This window comes from Emydura macquarii, unplaced genomic scaffold, assembly GCF_026122565.2.
Source record: "Emydura macquarii macquarii isolate MOO-44397 ecotype Brisbane River unplaced genomic scaffold, CSIRO-AGI_Emac_v2 contig_2116, whole genome shotgun sequence".
Lineage (NCBI taxonomy): Eukaryota > Metazoa > Chordata > Testudines > Chelidae > Emydura > Emydura macquarii.
In genome coordinates, this window is record NW_027132253.1 from 346,981 (window position 1) to 354,143 (window position 7,163).

Here is a 7,163-nt window from a genome sequence, read left to right on the forward strand (position 1 = left end):
TGTGCTGTCAAATGCCCGGTTCTCCTAACTTTAATTTGCCCCTAGAATTTCCTGCCTGTCTCCTTTTTGGGATTTCAAATCTCCTTTGTGCACCTCTTCTGTGTCCCCTGGGAATTGCTGCTCACGTCTCACCTTTAACTCCAAGTTAGCCCACGTTTTTTGTCTAGGAATTTCCACAGGTTTTCGTAGAGGTAATATAGAGAAAGAAATACCCCCAATCCTCTGCGTTTCAGAGCTATTTATTCCCGATCGAGTTCTCCGGTGGAGCAACGGTCGATTAACGCCAGCTGTGGGTCTGGTCCCACTGAGTCCAATGGCTCCTCTTTGTGTTTAAGGTCCAGGCAGTGCAGAGGGGGCCCCAGCCGGTCGGGATTTCAGCAGAGCTCAGCGGGAACCGGCTCGGGGATAATCCAGCTGGCTGTAAATATCCTGGCTCGGTCTTTGGAGTTCCTGTAGGCCCAAAACCAGGGAGGGCTAGTGAGATCCCAGCTCAACAGCCCCCAGAGCCAGGTGGGCGGTGCTGCCACTCTGTGCCTGGGGGAATCTCCCCTGAGCCAGTAGCAGGACAGGGTCTGAGATGCACACTCGGACAGGGCCGATTCCACCCAGCAGGGGGCAGGGATTTGCACTGCAGGGGGTAGCAGGGTTGGGGGGGCCTCCTGCTGCGGAGGGGATGGGGGTGGAACCCTGGGCTCACCTCATAGGTCAGCTCTGTCTCTGGCCTGTGGGAAAGCTCAGCACCTCGTGGGAAAGAGAAGAATCGTTTCTGTTAATAAATCCGGGTCCCCCCAAATCACCAGATCCTTGAATCCCCCCATGAGTCTCCCACCAACTGCCCCATCCCCTGAAGTGTCTCCAATGCCCCCCCCCCCCCAGCCTGCAAATCACGGGTGTTTCCTCTCACACCACCAGCCCCAACCCCCGTATTCCTCCAATTGTCTCCCACCAGCCCCCCACAAACCACCCCACGTGTCTCACCAGCCCCCTAACACTGTGTTCCCCCGAGTATCTCCCACCAGCCCCCCTGAACCACCCGCATCCACCGCCCCAAATCACTCACATTCTCTCCCCTAAATCCATTGGTTGAACCCCCCCAATTCCCCCGTGTCTTCTCCATCTCCCAAATCTCCTCATACGTCTTCCACCAGACACCCACCCGTGTCCCCCAAGTATCTGCCACCAGGGGCCCCCGACCACTAGCTCCCACCCCTCTGAACCCTCCCTGTAGAGCAGTGGTCCCCAAACATTTTCGATCATGCCCCCCAACCCTCATGGAGCTGCTGTCGGGAGCCAGGGGCAGGAGCAGGGCGTGGTCGGGGGCCACTATTGGGGCTGGGGGGCTGAGGTTGGGAGCTGTGGTGGGGCCAGGAGCTGGCCCAGGAGCTGCCCTGGGCTCTGGCCAAGGGTGGGGCTAGAGAGGAGATGGGGGCAGAGCGGGGCTGGGTGGTGCTTCCTCCCCGTCCCCTGTGGCAACCAGCCCGGGCTCTGCCAATTCCCCTCCTCCCCCAAATGTTCCTCCTGTGCCGGGCCCCGCTGCCCCCTTTGGGGACCTCTGCTGTAGAAATACGTTTGTAGAAGTTTATCATTTAGAGACACTCCCTCATAAGGGACAGTGGGATGAACATAGGAATTTGGAGACGCGCCCTGGAGGCAGTGGGGTGGGGTGGAAATTGGGAAGGGAACACAGCTGGGTGTGCAGCAGGTCGCCAGGGATGCTGCTCTCCTGTTGGTTTTATTAAAGTTTTATTCCTTCCTCATTCACTGCTTTGTTATTTAATGAAACCGCAAGATTGTTACACTCCCAAGGGTCTCCCACCAGCCCCCCCAAACACCAGCCCCCCTGTCCCTGAATCCCCCCAAGGGTCTCCCACCGGCCCCGCCCTCCCCCACAATTCACCAGTCCCCGGCACCAGCCACATCCCTGTTCCCATTGAAGCAGTGCTCCTCTTACCCTGCGCAGCCTGCCGCCAGCGTCTCCTGAGCAGGTAACAAGCCCCCACGCTAACGAGGACAACGAGGACCAGGCTGGCCACCGAGATGCCAGCCACAAGGCCGGGGCTCAGATATTGGCACCTGCTGTAGCCTGAGGGAAGACGGAGGCTGACGTCACGGGCGTCGGGCGCTGACAGCCGCGGCCCAGGGCTTTGCCAGCCTGAACCTTAGCTGTGCCAGCCGCCCTGAGACGCCAGGGACCTTCCGGACCTACCTCGGACAGTGATGACCACAGGGGACGAGCGGCTGAGCCCAGCCTGGTTGTGAACCTCGCAGCGATATTCCCCAGCGTCTGTGGGTGTCACGCTTTGAAGCGCCAGCTCCGGCTGGGACAGCCCCAGGCTGCTGTTATCCTTGTACCAGGTGTAGGTGACGGCGGCAGGGACGCTGCTGCTGAAACGGCACCTTAACTTCACCGGGTCCCCTTCGCACAGGTCAGCCCCGGGCGTAGCCGTGATGTTCACACCTTTCGGGGCATCTGGAAACAGAGGGAGAACGGAGCTGTGAAAAGGGTGAGAAAAACTGGGTTTGTGCCAAGCGCCAGCCTGCGGTGTGGTGTCGCTTTAAATAGGTGGTGAGCCCTCTGGGGCGCTCACCGTGTTGCATGCTTTAGAAGGCAGCTGGAGCAGCCGGGCGTGCATGTAGCTCAGCCTGGCGCGCTGCGTGTGGTTAATAGACACGCTTACTTGAACCCTGCCTGCTTGTGGGGTCCCTCACCTGATGATGGTTGTTGAAAAGGCAAAGGCCGTTGGAACTGGAGGGAGGGGCTCTGGGGGAAACGGGCCCTTTTCGGCAAACCAGGGAAAGCCAAAAGGTTTCAGTTCAAAGACCGAGCAGACCGTGATCAAAGATTTGCTCCCTGTGTAGGGACTTCTAGAAGGGATCATCGAGTCACTGCTTCACCGTCTCTAAATCGACGGAGCTCCTGGAGTGGCCCACGCTACGGCAGGTTTTCCAACCCTTTAATCACGGTCGCGGCTCTTCTCTGATCACGCTCCCATTGATCAGCACCCGTCTGGAATCGGGAACCCCAGAACTGGGCCCTGGATTCCAGCAGCGCTCGCACCAGTGCCAAATCTAGAGGTCAGCTGGCCTCTCTACGCCCACTCGAAACTGCCCCGTTTCTCTGTCGGTGACGAAGTGATTAAGTGATTAAGTTTGCGTCGCTGCCCAGCGGAGGCCGAAGAACAGAGACCAGTGGGAAGCCCCGGTGCCAGATCATTGCTCAGTGTTAATCGATGGCCCGGAAGAAGCTGAGCGGAGAGCAGGCCCCGAACAAAGAATGCAGGTGGGAATGGCAGGGATAAGGGGCTGGCTTCTGGGAGAGGCTGGCTGCCCTCTCCCGGGGCAGAGGGAGGGACCGAGAGAGCCTGAAATGGGATGAATTGCAGCGCAGTGGGTGCATTGTCTTGCCTTGGCCGGGGTGTCTGACGTCTTCGCCTTTGCATCTCTGCGCTGAGCTAAGGGGTTTCGAGGCGGGGTTAACAAACACCACGCTGCTTGGCAAAGGCTGCCGGGCATCCCTGCCAGGCATGGCTGGGGTGCACGGCTCCTGGGAGTGCGTGCAAGGAGCTGTCTGAGCTGGATTCGCCGGGCACAGCTCCCAGGGTGAAGCAAGGGGGCTGGAGACCAGTGGCTCCGTCTCAGAGGTGCTGAGGCCACAGGGCTGGCCCTGAAGGCAGAGTGGGACCCACGGGGGCTGCCCCAAGGGAGGAGGTTCCTCTAAAGCCTTTGTTCTCAACCCGTCGTCTGTGGAGCTCTGGGGGCCGCAGACCGGGTCTAAGATTTCCATGGGGGCTGCACTGCCATTCGCTATTTTTTAGGGGTTCACAAGTGAAAAAAGGGTGAAAACCCTGAGCTAGGCTGACGGGCCCATTTCCAAATCCCTGCTCTCTGCGTAGGGCCTTACAGACGGGGATCAAGTCACCCCGTCCCCTTCCCTCGGTGAAGCTAAGCAGACAGAGCTCTGGAGTCTCTCAATCAAAGGCAGGTTTCAATCATTGTCTCATTCTCCTGGCTCTTTTCTCTCCCCTCCCCAGCTGATCAGCCGCCTTCTGCAATTGGGGGCCCCTGGCCTGGACACAAGACCCCAGCAGCGGTCGCACCGGGGCCAAACCCAGAGGGAAAATAACCTCCCTGCTCCTATTCCAGATTCCCTGTTCCTGCACCCAGGACCGGACTGGGCGCTCATGGCGAGTCTTTATCCACTGCGCTGCCCGCAACGACCGTTCCGCCATGTTCTTATGGCAAAAGGCACAACCCCAGCCCTGCCCTTCTCCCCTCCCGCCCCCCGTAGGTCTCTTTTCACGTCACTGGCAGTGACCCCAGACAATGATGGTGATGGGGGGATGTGGACAGCCCGACCCCGTTGGCGGCCTGGCAGAGATATTCTGCAGCAGGCTCTGCCACGACGCTCCCCAGCACCATTCCCACGGGAATCCCTCCCGCCTCTGGCCGTCCTGGTCCCAGGCCTAGGAGCTGGGGGTGGAGAGGCTGCTGGTGGGATCGCACGTGAGCGTCACCGATTCCCCTTCCCGCGGGCTGCTGCCAGGTGCCGCTGTAATGTGGACGCCTGTAGGGGCATGGCTGCGGGGGGAGCGGGGGGGAGGGGGGGGAGGGGGCGGAACGAAACAGACATATGGGATGGGAACAGAGCGAAACAGAGTCGGGGGGACCTGATCCAGAATAGGCTAGCAATCTAGGGCAGGGAGAGGGCCATTGCCTGGCTCATGGGGGTCCACAGAGCCAGAACAGGCAGGGTGACATGGGGATAAGGTGCAGGGGATCCCCCAGAAGAACCTGGGGCACAAGGCGGGGGGAAGGGAAGGCTTGGCCCAGAGGGGGCTGGGGATCCAAGGCAGGGGATGGGGAAGCAGGTCCTGACCCAGAGGGGCTGGGGAACCACGGCTGGGAGTGGGGAAGCGGTGCATTGCCCAGGGGTGGGGGCACAGGGCAGGTGGGAGGGAAGGGCCTGGCCCAGAGGGGGCGGGGACCCAGGGGAAGCTTGTGTGTGGGGCAGAAACTGAATTTGTCACTGATGGACCCAGCCAGGGGAACGATGGAGGTGGCTGGGGGGTGACGGAGGCGGGTGGGCGATGGAGGTGGGGGGCGGCCCAGAGCCGGTTGCACTGGTGTTGACCAACATGGTGATTAAGAGGCGGGGGTGGAATACGAGGCCCGGAGACGAGACAAGTGGGGACAAGGCGGGGGGATGAAGCAGGGGACGTGGGGTGGCACCAGGAGGCCGTGTGGGGAGCTGGGGGGGGGGGGGGACGGCTGGGAGAGGGGAGGCTCTCGCCAGCCCTCGCTGCTCACCCTGAACTTCGACCGATTCCCTCGCCGAGAGGCTCAGATACGCCCAGCCGGGGCCGGACACCCAGACACCGCACGAGTAGCTCCCTCCGTCAGAGACGTCTGCCTTGTCAGTGCGGAAATCCTGCCCGGCTCCTGGCAGCCACACGTCCCCGCGGGACCAGACGTACCCGGCCCCGGGCCCCAGGGCACCAGCCTGGCAGCGCAGCGTAAACCCATCGCCTGCCTTTATCGCCGTCTTCCCTCCCGGCCGCAAAACCTCCACGCTGGGCACGTTCGGGGCGACTGAGGGCGAGAGTTTGTCAGCGGGGCCCTGAACGAAGGGGCAGGTCCCCCCCCTCCAGCCGCCCGGGGCAAGGACATTAGCTAGAGCCACAGGACAGATTTTGAGGGAATAGGACCCAGGCATCCTGGCTCCCGACCCCCCATCCTGTGCTGTAACCACTAGACCCCACTCCCCTCCCACAGCTGGGACAGAACCCAGGCGTCCTGACTCCCAGCCCCCCGCTGTGCCCAGGCCATGTCTGGAAGCAGGGCTCACCTGGCCCCGGGGGCTGGGGCTGGTCGGAGCCGCACCCATCCCAGTATCCGTCCACCAGACATCTCAGCGCCACGCCGGGGGGCAGCCGGGACGGGGATATCGGCAGCTCGGTCGCCTTCTCCCCAACCGGGGTTTGCCCTGGGCTCCGCCGCGCGCCGTCTGCGTCGTACCAGGAGGGGCGATGGGGGCAGGTGTCCGGCACGGAGCAAGTGAGGGAGGGTCCCGGGTCCATTCGGCTCCCCAGGCGGGGCTGGCACGGAGAGGCTGTGAGGAGAGGGGGGTCGGGAGCCGTTGAACCCTGCGGGGCCCTGGGTTGGCCCCGATCCCAGAGGCCACGGCCTGGCTGTGGGGAGGGGAGCAGCCCCCAGGGTGGCGGGCACGGCCCAGTCGGGTGCTCGGCTGCCGGGGCAACGAGGACTCGGGGGCACTGGGGGAGGGGCAAACGTTAGCTAGAGACATGGGGAGCACTGGGACTGCCCGGAGGGGCACAGCTGCTATAGGGGGCCCCACACATCGGGCCCCAGCAACCCCCCCTCCTCCGATTCCCCTCACACCTGCTGCCTCTCGCTGGCTGCAGGGTCCGTCTCAGCAGCTCTTCAGCACAGGCCACGGGTTAGACAGAGACACGGCTCTGCCAGCACAGCCTGGGGATCTGAGCCACAGGTCCCCCTGCTCTCACCACTGCCCCCCACTGCCTCCCAGAGCCGGGGAGAGGACCCAGGAGTCCTGGATCCCAGCTGTGACCACTAGACAACACGCTCCCAGTGCCCCAGCAGCATGTGAGCGAGGCAGCGCCGAGGTCTGGGACTGCAGAGCAGGGCAGAAATGGGGTGTGTGTGTGTGTGTGTGTGTGTGTGTTTCTCTAAGCTTATTCACGTGCCCCGTGTTGAACAGGAGGTGCTGGAAGGAAGCTGGTTACCGGAGACTTTGAGCTGCTGTCCTCGTTCACTAATCCAGCTATCTCTCACTGTCTCAAACCGGAAGCGGTAGGTGCCCTGGTCGCTGTGGCGCAGCCGGGCCAGCCGCAGGGAGCAGTTGTTCTGCAGGTCCCCCAGGTAGCGGGCGCGTCCCTTAAAGGCAGAGTTGATGCGATTGTTGTCCGAGTGATACACGGTTTGATCACTATCCAGTATCCAGATCACGGCTGTGACAGTCTGCCCTGCAGGGTAGCTGAAGGAGCAGCGGATGGTCACGCAGGACCCGACCCATCCAGCAAGGGGCCCTGGAGCAAATGTCACGCCCCACGTCTGGGCGTAGGCGCCTGTGGGGGACACAAATCGTTGGAAATCAGGACAGTGCCCGGCCCCGGAGAGCTGAG

General features: G+C 62.2%; 1 long non-coding RNA gene across 1 annotated transcript; it reads right to left on the reverse strand.

Moving 5' to 3' along the window:
* Window positions 1-277: 277 nt before the first annotated feature.
* Window positions 278-2,090, reverse strand: LOC137160057 (uncharacterized). The gene is made up of 3 exons (XR_010921778.1): window positions 1,952-2,090; window positions 698-741; window positions 278-450 (listed from the first exon to the last, which is right to left on the reverse strand). It is a non-coding gene; the product is annotated as an uncharacterized lncRNA (long non-coding RNA).
* Window positions 2,091-7,163: the final 5,073 nt, after the last annotated feature.